The sequence below is a fragment of the Toxorhynchites rutilus genome, chromosome 3 (assembly GCF_029784135.1).
Source record: "Toxorhynchites rutilus septentrionalis strain SRP chromosome 3, ASM2978413v1, whole genome shotgun sequence".
Classification (NCBI taxonomy): Eukaryota; Metazoa; Arthropoda; class Insecta; order Diptera; family Culicidae; genus Toxorhynchites; species Toxorhynchites rutilus.
The window spans coordinates 220,738,486-220,753,640 of record NC_073746.1 but is presented as its reverse complement, the minus strand read 5'-3'; the positions used below and the strand labels follow the sequence as shown (position 1 = coordinate 220,753,640).

The 15,155-nt window shown below is 36.4% G+C and overlaps 2 protein-coding genes across 5 annotated transcripts in view; one reads left to right on the top strand and one right to left on the bottom strand.

Moving 5' to 3' along the window:
- Nucleotides 1–15,155, top strand: part of LOC129780364 (flotillin-2) — a 384,914-nt gene that overhangs the window by 150,896 nt on the left and 218,863 nt on the right. The window lies entirely within an intron of this gene.
- Nucleotides 1–15,155, bottom strand: part of LOC129780358 (glucose dehydrogenase [FAD, quinone]) — a 34,857-nt gene that overhangs the window by 4,018 nt on the left and 15,684 nt on the right. Inside the window, exon 2 of one of the 4 annotated variants that reach the window (XM_055788538.1) lies at nt 12,951–13,435. The exons of 1 other annotated variant lie outside the window; for it this stretch is intronic. The gene's annotated coding sequence lies outside the window, so the exon portion shown is untranslated. The remainder of the gene's footprint in view (nt 1–12,950; nt 13,436–15,155) is intronic. 2 more of the 4 variants (XM_055788539.1, XM_055788537.1) reach the window with 2 other exon arrangements.

Below are 15,155 nucleotides of genomic sequence, written 5' to 3'. Positions count from 1 at the left end.
ACAAAGTGGGTGCAACCCAAAACCACTATTTTCATTGACAAACTTTAAGTGCAACAGATGTTTTTTAAAAGAGCGTATCCACAATCATTGACCTTTTCTCAAAAAATTGTAACACTAAATCTATCAATCTGATCAAAATAGATCATCGACAAAGTTGATGCACAATGCACAATGGTCCCGAAACGCATTTACGCATTCAAATGGAAATTAGCATCTAGAGCTCGACAGTTATTCTCTAGACAAAAACTGTCTTCGACAATGTTGTTACATATGATAGAGCGCTCATTCTTATGTTGTCAAAACTAGGAAGAACAAAATGTTAGATGAAATAAAAAAATCTAACTTTCTTATCATTATAGCTAGAGGTAAACATAGTTCGACAATGTTGTAGCCCCAGGTATTTTTAGCAACTTCGTAGAACAAAGTTTCTTTTTTCTAAGTTGCGTTAGGGTTACCATGAAAAAAAAAACGGTTTTTGCTCTAAACTATCTATTTAAAATTCTACATCAAAACTGTCTTCGGACGACTTTTAGAGCATACTGAGACTAGCATTTGGCGATGTCGAACTTGAGTATATCTTAGTTCTACTCAAAGTCATTAATATTTTTTCCCAAGAAATACACCATTTTCTTTTGTCTGTCGGTCTTTCTGGTGCAAACGGCATTTGATAGGGCATTGGAAGATGGGCACTTTTACAGAGAAAAAGTTATTCTAAAAATTTGTTCAATATTGTTTAAAGAAAAATATCATATATTTCATTTTTTTACCGTAGGTCTTATAGTTTTCGAGTTAAGATCAAGTTAAGATCAACTCAAAACTCAAAACTCTAAATTTAAAAACAAATCTCACTCAAAACTATAAGACCTAGAAAATTTTAGTTAAAGAATGAAATGGAGGAAATTTTTTTTTTTTTTTTTTTTTCTTTTTTTTTTTTTTTTTACCCTCCACTCACCCCCATCTCGAAGATACTCTGACTTGAGGATCCTAGAGTTGGGCTCCAGTTATTAAAAAAAAAAAAAAAAAAAAAAGGACATAAACAAACATTTAGAAACGAGGTGAGTGGACAAAAACATGAAGAACAAAAATGTATGGACCCCAGTGAAAAAAAAAAATTTTTCTTTTAAGGGATCCATATAAGAGGAGAAACATAAAATAGAGAAAAAAAAAAAAAAAAAAAAAACAAAACATGGAACATTAATTTCTCAAAATAGGGTACTGGCAAGCATACAACGATACATGGATTATTGTGGTTGATCGATCTATAATACGAAAACATTGGTCATTGATTTGAGATATTGTTTTAATTTCTTTTTAAAATTATCAGAACGTGTGATAGTTCGAATTTCAGATGGCAAGGCATTAAAACGAGATGGTCCATAAAACAGAATGCGTTGCTGACCAACATTAGTTGTTGCTCTACTTCGCATTAAATTTTGTGCTTGTCGTGTGATGTGTTGATGATTTACTATAGGTATTGTCAAGTTATGGTGAATATCATTGTCATTAATAACGCTGTGGATAAGTTTGATAGTCTGAAATTCGCGTAGTCCAAGAAGAGGCAGTATTTTATGAGAATCGTCGGAATATAAGTCTAACGTTGGATGGAGGATTGGTAGTTTGTATATTATTTTCAGACACCTATTTTGCAACACTTGTAGTTTTTTAAGTTTCGTTTTACATGCGTGTCCCCAAACCACTATTCCATATTGCAGTAATGAGTGAATACATGCAAAATAAAAATTTTTCAACGGTCTCTGTGATACAAAGTAGGATACTCTTTTCAATATACCACAAAGTGAGGAGATTTTTCTTTCTAGAGAATTTATTTGTTGTGTCCATGATAAACCTGTATCTAAATGTATTCCAAGGTATTTAAAATGGTTCACCTTGTCAATCGAGACATTCTCAAACTTTGGGTCGGGACAAGCGAAGATTTTTTTCCTTGGTGAATGGAAGAACATGTATTTAGTTTTTGACAAATTTAGTGACAACAGATTTTGTTGAAAATACCTACAAAGAACAGTCAGATCATTTTCTATATTTGTTACGACGGTTCTGGAGTCAGAGCATGGATAAAACAATGCTGTGTCGTCAGCAAACAGTCTAGCAGTTCCTATCAATGGCAGATTACCGATATCATTGATGTACAACAGAAACAACAGAGGTCCAATATTGCTGCCCTGTGGTACACCAATGTTTATTGAACGCAGGGCACTTTTGGCATTATTCAATGCAACATATTGCTGTCTACCGGTGAGATAGCTATGTACGAGGTCGCTGGCAAGTCCTCGGATTCCATAAGTATTCAATTTTTTCAATAATATGTCATGATCAATTGTATCGAAAGCCTTTTTAAGGTCCAGAAAAAGAGCACCAACTATCAATTTACGATCGATACCATCTATCAACTCATCCACGAGCTCAGTGATGGCAGTTATAGTGCTGCTGCCACGTCGAAACCCATACTGAAGCTTGTAAAATACATTGTTTTCATTTAAAAAATTGAGTAATCTTACAATGAGAAGTTTCTCAAATATTTTATTGAATACTGATAGTGTTGAAATCGGTCGATAGTTGCTAGGGTTCGTGCAATCACCGGATTTGAAAATTGGCACAATTCTAGCAATCTTCAAACAGTTTGGGTATCTTCCTGTAGACAGCAATATATTGAACATTTCCGAACAAATTCTGGAAAAGGCAACTGCGTTCGTTTTTATAGCATTCGCTGGAATATTATCGGATCCGCAACCTTTTTTACTGTTCAGATCTTGGATGATCCTAAGCACCTCCGCTTGATTTGACGGATACAAAAAAATGGAGTTTGGGACATGATGGGAGTACATTAATGGGTTACCATCATTACGTTTAGGAATTTCGTTTGATAACTGGGTTCCGATACTTGAAAAGTATTCGTTAAAAATTTCACACACTTCTTCGTCATTTGTACATTCCACACCATTATGAGTCAGACCAATTTGGGTTTTTTCCTTTGAGCGTCCTAAAATTAAATTCAGTGTTTTCCACATTCGTGATTGATTCGTATTGTTAAGTATTTGTTCGAAATATGCTCTTTTAGATTGTCTTTTCTCTACTTGAACTTTTTTTGAAATAAAGTTGAACATTTCTTGTAGATGTGAATCATTAGGTCGACTTTTGGCCTTTTTCAGATATTTACTCTTTATTTTCAATAATTTCCAGAGATCATACGACATCCAAGGACAAGCGTTTCCTTTGGTGTTGACCTCAACAGAAATGGTTCTGGAACATTGCGCCAATATCGAATTGTATGTCGACGAGATATTTGTTAAACAAAATTCAACGCCTTGGTCACAATTCACCGTTTCCAAGAAATTCGAGAAGCGAGAGTTCAGTATGTTGTAATTTATGATCGTCTTTTTTATTCTGGTTTTGACTTTGCGTCCGTGTAGTCTTAATGAAGATACAATCAATGAGTGATCGCTAAGATTTGAGAACACAGTATCATTCCGAGTATTTTCCACATCTATGATTCTACATATAACATGATCCAGTATATTATTACTCGCATTACGTGTGGTGAATGTGTTGCAACATATATAACCTAATGATTGTAACAGATTACTATAACGTACTACAATATTATTTCTAGACAAATTTACAGGAACATTCACATCACCTACAATGAAGTATGGTCTTGATTTTGAACGATTTAATGTATTCTCCAGAAAATCATAAAATCTGTTAAAGTCAAAAGAGGGGGGACGATAAACACCTATTACATCGAAAATCTGACTATTAAGTGACAGCTCTATATGTATGAAATGAAATCCATCTAAATTTTGATTGTCAATGATTTTAAGTTGAATTGAATTTTTAACGAATACAGCCAAACCTCCAGCAGATACGTCACGACAAGAGAAGATCGCTTTATATCCATTTATATTGTAAATTGAGCAAATGTCAGCTTTAAGCCATGTCTCGCCAATTACAATGACATCTATGGACACACCACACTGATTAATAAATAAAATTATCTGGTCAAATTTTTCCAAGTCATTTATTCCACGAACATTCCATTGAAGAATTCTCAAATAGTCACCGTTTATATTATTCCAACTAATGTTAAAATCGTTTATATCGTCATGGAAAAAGTTAGTAATATTTGTATTAGTCATTGATAAAAATAAAACAATTTATATGAAACAAGAAACGAGGTAAATAGACCTGAAAAAGATTAAGGAACATTGTTGTCTGGTCTTTTCCTTTTGGGCGAGGGAGTCTTGGCCACGTTTAAATATCGCGTTATTAGTTTACTGAGATCTTCTCTGTTTTTTACGACGTCAGGTCTATCACCATCTCTTTTCTTTACAAGAATTGTTCCGAATCTGCCAGGCCAAACATATTTAAAAAATTATTTGTGTTTTCATCCAAACATATCAAAATATCAAATTTTCAAAGAAGGATTTCATTGAAAAAAAAAACATTTTGAAAATTAAAATTCATTTTTCTCAAAAATGTGTGTTTTTTAATACTGAAAAAATTGATATGAATAGTCCTTACAATTTCCAACAAGTAAGATGGGCATTTTTACAGGAAACAAGTTTTTTTAACAACAATTTTTTCTTGTTTTCTTTAAAAAAATACTATTGGGTTGGGGAAAAAGAAAAGTCGTATATTGTCAATATATGGCAACACTTAAACATATCTTGTGTTGTACTTATCGCATCGAGTCATACTATACGGCTATTTAAAGACGACAATTGAGGTGTCGTTTTGAAAGTGTTGTGATTGTCCTTTCAGTCTCAAGTTATAGCGCGTCAAAGATGGAGTCCACCAAGCAAGAAATTCGCCATATTTTACGTTTTTACTACCTGCGAGGTAAAACTTCAAAGAAGGCGGCCAAAAAAATTCGTGTAGTTTATGGACCCCAATCGTCGTGGAAACCGATAAAAACGTTGAAATTATCCAAGTAGACCGGCATGTGAGCACTCGCTCGATTGGCCAGGAACAGGGTATAAACCATAAAACCGTTTGGAACCATTTGCAGAAGATTGGATTCCAAAAAAAGCTGGATGTATGGGTGGCACACGAGTTGACGCAAAAAAATCTTTTAGACCGAATCAATGCCTGTGGTGCACTGCTGAAACGGAACGAACTCGACCCATTTTTGAAGAATATGGTGACTGGTGATGAAAAGTGGAGCATGTACGACAACCTAGAGCGAAAAAAGTCGTGGTCGAAGCGTGGTGAGGCGGCCCAAACCATCGCCAAGCCCGGATTGACGGCCAGGAAGGTTTTGCTGTGTGTTTGGTGGGATTGGAAGGGAATCATGCACTATGAGCTGCTCAACTATGGCCAGACCCTCAACTCGGTTCTCTACTGTGAGCAGCTTGACCGTTCGAAGCAGGCGATTGACCAGAAGCGGCCAGAAATTATCAATAGGGATGGTGTTGTTTTCCACCAGGACAACGCTCGGCCTCACATATCTTTGATGACCCGCCAGAAGCTACGGGAGCTCAGATGGGAAGTCCTATTGCACCCACCGTATAGTCCGGACCTGACTCCAAGTGATTATCATCTCTACCGGTCCATGCAAAACGCTCTTGGTGATACTAAGTTGGCCTCAAAAGAGGCTTGCGAAAATTGGCTGTCTGAGTTTTTTGCAAATAAGAAGGGAGGGTTTCATAAGGGGGGGATAATGAAGTTGCCTTGTAAATGGCAACAAGTTTGCGAACAAAACGGCGGATATTTGACTTTAATAATAATTTTAAGTATGCTAAATAAAGCGTCAAATTTCGATCAGAAATACGACATTTCTTTTTCCCCACCCTTATATTAATGTTTAACTCGTAGCATTTTTATGTATAAATTATCGCGATTTACATGTTCTGCAAACTTTTTTCATATTTCGAAACATTTCAAGAACATTCCAAGCGCGGGAATTTACACACAAATATGTTACGAGTAAAACAATATTTTTTCAGGAGTCTCCATACAAAAATGCTATTTATTACAGGAACAATAAATGATAGAAAGTTGACGTTTTCGACAAAAGTTTATATTTTAACACATTAAGCATCACAAGGTTTTTGGGCAAACATTTGTTTGGATTCAACTAATGAGATCGTTTCCTTCGGTGTAGATGAGACGAAGGCGAGTCATTGGTAGGCCTTGTTAGATTCTTGGCAGACCAAGGATTTAACCATCAAGTGTAGAAAACACGGGTTACTTCGTGATCTATCCGTAATAGACGGAAAGCGAAACAAGAGAAAACTCATGAGCGGTGCGCAATGTGTTAATAAGATCTAAAACTTTGACGAATGCACTATATCGGTATCTTGAGTTTAAACACAATTAGGATTAGTTGTAATTTTTCCAAAGAAAACATGAAATAGTTGTTGTTAGAAAAACTTTTTCTTCCGATGTAAAGGAGAATTGTTGGAAATTGCAAGGGCTGTTCATATTTTTTTTGAGAATTTAAAAAGGATACGGTTTTTAGAAAAATGAATTTCAATTTTAAAAATTATAATTTTCCATTGTTTTTTTTTAAAAAAAAGTAGTCTAATTCTTATTGGAATTTTTGAAGTATGCCAAGTTGCTTAAATGATCGATGTCTTTACACCCATAACGTTTCACTACAATTTGAGATGTTGCTGCCAATGGACAATCGAGTTGGCGTGAAATTCGTCATATTTAACTCTACATAATGCGAATATTTTAAAACTGTGTGTTTTTTTAAAATTTGAGAAAACAATATTTGAAATCATGAGTTTTTGGGTGAAAAAATACCGATAACTTTCAGTAGGATTAAGATATTGACAAGTTCTGAATTGCAAAATGTTTCAATGTAGAATTAAAAATATAAAAGTTGGAATAAAAAAAATCGTTTTCTTATGGCCACTCTATCCACCGAATACAATTTTTTTTTAATTGTGTAGCGAAAACTATTTTTTAAAGCTACTAGTGAAGTTTAGTACGTTTTTTGTGCGATCCGTATCTCACGCACAAAAACAGGTTTACCTGTAGCCACATTGGTTGCGCGTTCGCTCAAAAGCGATCGATCGCGAGTTCAAAAACTCAGGGCCTCCAATTGACCATCTTTGTGTTGTTATAGAATAACTACGTCTACGCAACAATCATCAGGAGTATTAGCCGATTGACCGTTTCACTGAATAATTCGCTTTATTTTGTTCAAATATGATTTTACAGAATTCAGAACTTCTTACAGAAGAGGCAGTCTTTTGCTTTTATATGTTGCAAATCATGACACAAAAGAGAACGAGACAACTCTGCTTCGGTTCACATTTCATGCAAGAAATCGAGATAGCTTTTTAGAGAATTAGCCATTTGAAATGTTTTTTCATACTGGAATTACGAACTTTAATGCGCTTCCACCAAACTCCAAGGAGAAACAAATATTATTATAGAGGGTCTTTCAGTTTAATCTGTAAACGCAAAAAAAAACGAATAGCTCCTTATAATTTTTATTTTCGCTCGGTCGATTGTAACACTGCATTCCCCACTTCGGGACGATAATATTCGGCTACCCGTTCAGTCTGATCGGATGGTTTTAATGCCAAGATGTTCAATTTACAAGAACGTGTATTTTTAGTGAAATCGTATCATTCGAGCAACCGAAGCCTCAATGAAACTTTGTCCTCTTATGGTAAGAATCTCAACATTTCTCGTCGTCGATTACTTCCTCTGGGGGTACGTGGAGGACGTTTAATCTGAAAGACCCTATACTCAAACGAAATGTAGAAGTGTATGTTATCAACGACATATTATAAAAATTTGTAGTTTATATTTAGGTTAGGTTAAGATACATGAATTACAACTGAATCCATTCCATCTCCAATCCATCTTTTCACCTTGTAGAGAAAATAAATAAATAAATAAACGAATATGTTCAAAAAAGACGGGTGGGTAATGGGGACAAATTGGACCAATCAAAACGAGGCACCTGGACAATGATTGACATTTCTCAGTTATTCAATAGTTTACTTAAAAAAATAATATGTTGTTCATTGTGATAGATGCGTAGAAATATTTCCTATCAATTGATGTAAACATCTTTGCGATGTATTAAGAAATGCTCGAGTTATAAGCGCTCGAAATCTTTCATTTTATCTTACATGTTCGGTGCCAATATTTTCATTTTACTCCCTATATATTCCGGTTATATGCAGTCCTACGTTAAAATACATCTTTAGTTTCAAAGATAACTTATGCCGTCTTAGAAATAATCGCATGATTTTATCCTGTAAGCACTGCAATCTCAATTGTTGTGTTGTGTATTGTTGAGCAAGAAACAGGTTTGATTGGTTGGACGGACGAAAGTCTATGTGGCCGCTTCATTCTGCAGCGCCTCTAGTCATTGTTTTTTGTATCGTTTCAATTGTATTTGTTTCAGTGTGGGCGTCAATAAATGACTCACACATCGCCTGCACGCGCCAACGTTCGTTTCGACTGCTAGACGATTTGTTTTCGAAAAGGATTGCGCCCAACGCGCTCACGAACGGCATGGATGACATTGTGCAAACGCACCGATCTCGGACGCCTCTCCCTGTGCTACCGCTTTTGACGTAGGACTACGTCTAACCTTCCAATATAGGGGCCCATTTCAATATTTCGGTGTGAAAAAGTGTTCAGTTTTTGAACGCTAATACCTCCTCAATTAATAAATGTATTTTGATTTTCCTACTTTCCCATACATTTTGTCTGCGCTCCCGCAGCAAACAGCTATTCATTACAAGCAACCATGGCGACGGGCGAAACGTATGGACAAGGTGAATGAGAGAGAAAAAAAAGAGATTATAAATAAATATAGGCGGTCGCTACAACGTTAACTATATGGCTATATAAAGTGAGCAATGGTGGGGCTTGGCCACATTCTATCATCAGACGCCAAGCAGGAAAGACGCTATCTTGAAATTGATTTTCAGCATAAGAGATATCGCTGCATTTGCCGGGGATGTATGCGGTGCGATACCGCAAGAGTGAGAGACAGGAGTTTCAATGGGATGTGGAGCAGGAGAGCTTATCGAAGTGTGTTAAAAGCGGTGGAAACGTCGCGCCGGGTGAATGAGTGGCTAATCGCGTTCGATTTGATAGAATGCTGGAGTTTTTAAACGGTTTTATTTAGCTGTGACATATTTGTATGTTTGTGCTCCCTTGGCCGAGTGGTTAGCGTCACAACTAACATGCCGGGTGTTCGGGTTCGATTCCCGTTCTGGTCGGGGGAATTTTTCGTCAAAGAAATTTCCTCCGACTTGCACTGTGATCACGCGTATTCTAGAGCTTGCCACTCAGAATGCATTCAAGGCGTGTTACTTGGCATAGAAATCTCAACTAAGTACTAATAAAAATGACGCAAGTAATACTACGTTGAGACGGCGAAGTTCCTCTAGGAACGTTAGTGCCATTGAAGAAGAAGAAGAAGATATTTGTATGTTTGTATGTAACATGTTTGTCTATGGCGCTGTACCACATTAATTGAAATTTGACCCCTTTCCTGTTGACCGGTTGATCTGAAATTTGGAACACACTTTTACACACACTTTGTCATTATAAAACTGCGTGTTTCATGATCATGAAAATCCAAGATGGCGACCGCTACAAAATACATTACATATACACATTTTCTCAAAGCCCCATCAATATGGGTATCAAATGAAAGGGATAGACTAGCAGAACACAGTTATTTTTGAAAAATGCAAATCCAAAATGGCCACCACCACAAAATGCCGTATTACATATTTTCTCTAAACCCCATCAATATGGGTATCAAATGAAGGACTTGACTAGTAGAACACAGTTATTCATGAGGAGTGCAAAGCCCAATTATATCATGATAGCAGATGGTAAATTCCTATTACGATATGCTTGCCATCAAGTGTGTGTTCGTTGCCGGCCGAACAATAAGCCCTACAACATTTGCACCTCACGACATTTGCAAGACAAATTTTGATTTTTTTCGTGCTTGAATCTAAATGTTATAGTGTTTGCTGAGTGCTGAGGTTTTATTTTATCCTTTGATTTAGACGTGGGATTTCGAATGCTTATAGCTCGAACATTTCGTACTGGATAGGAGAGATGTTTGCATCAATTGATAGGGAGTATTTCTACGCATCTATCGCAACTAACAAAATGTTGTTTTTCATTAGATAAACAATTGAATAACTGTAAAATATTAGGCGTTATCTAAACGCCCTAACTGCATCGTTTTGATTGGCCCGATTTACGCTTTCCCTAACACAGCCATCAAAACCAAGCAGCCTTGGGGAAATCGGCATTGCAAATACATGAAAGTAGGGGGACTTTTGTTCTCATCGAAAAATGTTCCCTAACACAGACTTTAAAACCAAGCAGCGAAATCGGCATTGCAAACACACGAAAGTAGGGGGAGCTTTTGTTCCCACCGAAATGTGTTCCCTAATAGAGATTTCTAAACCAAGGTGCCTGGAGAAATCGGTATTTCAAATTCATGCAAGTCGGGGGTATTTTTGTTCCGATTGAAATGTGTTTCCCTAACACAGACTTCAAAACCGAGGTTTCTGGGGAAATCGGCTCTGCAAATAAATGCAAACTGCGAGTACTTTTGTCCTCGCTTGCCTTTGTGCAGAGTGGAATATGTCTGTCCTAACATAATCTTCTAAACTTAGGAACCTGGGAAAATCGTGCAGACACTAGAAGCGAATGAACTTCCCAGTTTCAAGCAAATTCGAGATTCGAGAAGTATGTACACTTTTGGGATGTAAACTTCAGAGGGAAATGTAAAATAAAATAATCGTTTGATAATTTTTTTTGTCTTTATTGGGAAGATTTTCAGCCTTAGGCTGGTTCATCAAACGTTTGATAATTCTTCCGTTCATATATTTTGTTCTAGTCATCATACCAAACGTAAAAGGTCCGTCATTAAATTTACTTGTAACGAAGAACAATCAATCACAATAAATAAATTGACTTTACATGGCATTTGTTCATTTTTTTCACTCACAGAGCAAATATATTGAACTCAATTGAATTTGGAAACTGTTTCATTCAATCAAGAATTTAATCAATACAAACGAATGATTGCTAAGCTAAGGTAGTTCCACGTCAACCTTGCGGTTATGTATATCATAGATATAACCCACCCATTTTTTTTCTGTAATTTTGTACATGAAAAGTTGGTCATTCTGGGATCTGTAGTCCATGATATTCGAATAATGGACACCCTTGGTGTAGTCCTACGTCTCTCCGGTTATGTCCTCGACATTACCCACCCGTCTTTTTTCGCTTATAAATTCTCTACGCTCTCTACTCCACTTTCTCTCTCTCTCTCTCTCTCTCTCTCTCTCTCTCAAAATCCTATACTAGGTATAATTTACTATATCTCAAGAACAGCTTCTTTTTATATAGCTTTTATGAAAATTGCGTAATTTTTAACTTTTGAAAAAATTTGAAAATTATAGAATGCCTAATTATGTTGATGTATGCGTACAAAGTTAAGCTCCTATTTTGATTTTAAGATGTGTTCTTCGGTAATTTGGATGGCGTCCAAGCAAGAGGAGAAATGCATCAAAATTTCGCGCATCGAGGAAAGTTGAACCAAATGTTCGTCGGGCAAACGAAATCGTTAGAAGGGATCATATCAACGGTCGCCGGGGAACGTTTATCGAGAGACAGAAGAAAATAATCAAATGTGGCGACCAAAAGAAGGGCCAGTACTTTTAAAAGGGACATCGGCATCGTCGGCTGTTCATTTTCATTGCACCTAGAAAAGTCAACCAGAAAATTTATATTAACGAATGTTTGGAAATACAGTTGCTGCTTTTTCTAATGCAGCACGATTGTTTCGTACTGCAGGATACGGCATCCTTCCATTACGGGGAGAAGGCACTGGAGAGGTATACCATCAATAACGTGCAGGTAGTTCTCAAGGACAAAACTCTCCCAAAACGCCAGAGCTCCGCCCAATTGAAAGATATTGGCACATCACAACCGGAACCTGAAGAAGAACCTAGAAGCTGTTGGGAGCGAGAAGATGTCTAAGGCGAACAAAGTGGATGTGGGGGTTATACAGAATCTGATGACAAGAACTTCAAAACACTTAGAATGAATATTTTTTATGTATGTATTTTTTATGTAGTTTGTCCGATGTTGAATTAAAATGTAGTAGGGAAGATAGGAAAACGTAATGGCCAGCGAACACAATGTTCACTATGAGTTTTTTTTAAATCTAATCTTTACTCATTTTTGTTTTAATTATAAAGAATTATGTAGTAGAGACACATCGAATTACTGTCAAACACTTTTGATGGAAAATTCGTGTAGTGAATGATATAAACGCTCCTAGAACGTTTATAACGTCGAATGTCGGAATTGTGGTAGAAAAGGTGGTTGCGTTACTTGTTACTTGTTGAAGTTTTGTTTTGTACTACATAAAGACGGAAGGGGTCCAGAAACCGTATTTTTAGTGTTACACAATTAGTGTACTGTGCCTAAACTGTTTTTATTACAATGAAACTGAGTTGTATAATAAAAATATTCGATCGTTTTGATACAATGTGCCGATGTTATTCTCATACTATTTGTAATATTTAAAAATAAAATAAATATTTGGAACAGGGCACTGTTTGAATTTGGTGATCATACGATTGCAATAGTAGTAAAAAATCGAACATAGGACATCTCATACGTTAAACAAGAGTTTGTTTTATTCTTTTAAAGAGGTATGCTAAAATAATGTTTGGCCAACATAATCAGGTATTGTTAATGTTCATAGTACGACCTTCAGATCAGCATAATAATGAGGCTTAATTTTTGTAATTGAACAAGACCAGCGCTATGACAATATCGATTTATCGACTATGTTTTCCCAATTAGACCTGGGACTCAAACGGTTAATAAACAAATAAAAGCAAGCAAAAACTATTAGATAACAGTAAACAAAAACACAAACACAAAGCGAAAGCAACCATATTCACCCATTCACCACACCTGGGGGCCGCTGGCGAAACGTCACTCGATCAACTCACGCAAAATTCCGCTATATTGGATGCGATGGACGGAGCCCGGAATCTGGCGGAGTTCGTCTGTATCTACGCAGAACTACTGCCGCACACACACACACTTTTCCTTCCGAACACCGCTGGTAAAGGCGCTGCGCTTCGGTTTCAGGAAGATCTTTCCGACGAAGTCGACGTTAGGTCGTTTGGTGCTGTTTGGTCCTCAGAGTATCCCCTCAACAAGTACAGTGTAACTGCTGTTGTTGATACTGCTATGTCGTGCGGTTCCAACGAGCACGCTCTAGTCCTGGTCTGAACATCCGGGAGAATAGTTCGCAAGTGCCACTCACCCTTCGCTTCTACAGATCAGACAGAGCATCGGCGCTGATTGGTCTCGTGCGAGCTGTGATATGACGTGGTTATTACGAGCGATCTTTTTGAGTGTGTGCGTATGAGATGGTTAGCTGAAATTATTAAGGATTCATGATTGGAAGATGTCTAATTGTTAGGTCGTGCAAATGATATGTGCATAAATGTGGGATCTTTTTTTTTATGGGTTTAACGATTTATTGTTTATTTAGAATGCAATGTTATGAGATGAATAAGACTGTTAATTATGAAAACGAGAAATGCAGAGCTGCGTCGCTTGTCGAACATTCAAATAAGTTTATCAAATTATTCCTATCAAGATGACATGCATCCAAGTTAAACATTTTATCTGAGAACTCTTAATCATGTACTAATCGAATCATTTGTAAATAATGCGGATCTCTTTTTTTTCTGTTAAAACTGGAAGGAACCTCGAGATGGATTTCCGTTCAGGACGGAGGAGTTTCTTTGAATTGTGAGTTGTATGTGAGTTGTCTGCATCCGCATTAACTTGCAAACCTTTACTACAAACATAAAATGTGTCATGTTCAATTGAAATATTTCACTGAAATAATTAATACGCTTTGAAAGACAAAATATTGGACGAAAACGAATATCCATGAATACCTGTTTTCTTAATTTAACCCTTTACCGGGTTCTGGCAACTATATTGCCACCAACAAAAAATATTATTTTCGCCGCACTTGGAATATTATTTCAATATTTTACATAGCCAAAATCTTCTAAAGGTATCTGGCAATACTCCAATTTTTTTTTTGGGCTGCTAAAAATGTACGATTTTAATTTGGGAGTCATTTTTATGTATCAAATCCACGATTTTGCACGATATTGTAAATCTCTGAAATAATCGGTATCACTACACTAGAAATATTGTTTTGATTTTTGCATAACTAAAGGCGCAATTAAATGAATTGTTTTTGGGGTTAACGGGCCGTGGCAACTATATTTTTCAACTGTTTCGATAGTTAATTTTTTTTCAAATGTAAATATGTGTTATTCTTCATGTAAGGAGTATGTTCTCTGAAGTTGAAGTCGAATTATGTTCGTATCTTCAAGTACTTCCTTTCTCGAGCTGTTTGGAAAATATTGTCTAGGTCCACATTACGCCGAAATAGAACACGGGAGAGAATCCTCAGCTCTTACACGCCCCAAAGGCTGTCTCTGTTTCTGAGTAACTAGTTCTGGGCTAAGTACCTACGTTTCCTTATCATTTTGTTTCTTATTCTGGTACATTTAGGCAGGCAAATAAAATGATTTGGCCATTTTGTGATATAATGCGAGGTATTGGGATATTGCCCAGATTAACAATAAGCATTCAAATCAGCTGTGGAGTGGCGATTGGTGTTTTGAGATATCATAAATTTGTAATGTTTTGAGTAAGATTTTTTAATAGTACATTTCAAATGCAATTTTCCTAAGAGCATCCATTCTCCTAAGAAAAATTTAGCATGCTAAATTTCGGTTTCCAAACAAAATCGAGCAACCCTTCACCATAACGTGGCAACCACACCGCGAGTTGCCATTCTGGTTAGTAAAATAACAACGCACCCCCAGAGTAGCAGCCGGTTCATAAATTTGGCAACGCAGTAGTAACTTCATCGCAAGGTTGCTATTTGCAGCAAACGTCAAAATTTTGTTTGGATTCTCTCCGTTCTACGTTGTCTGTGACTAAGTTGTTTTATAAAATAGTGAGTTTAGATTTTCTTTTGACGACGCGTGAATTTCTTAAAACTCGGAGCAAACAATCATAACAAAAACAAAATCCTCGTTTGCGGAAAAGAAAGTAGCAAAATG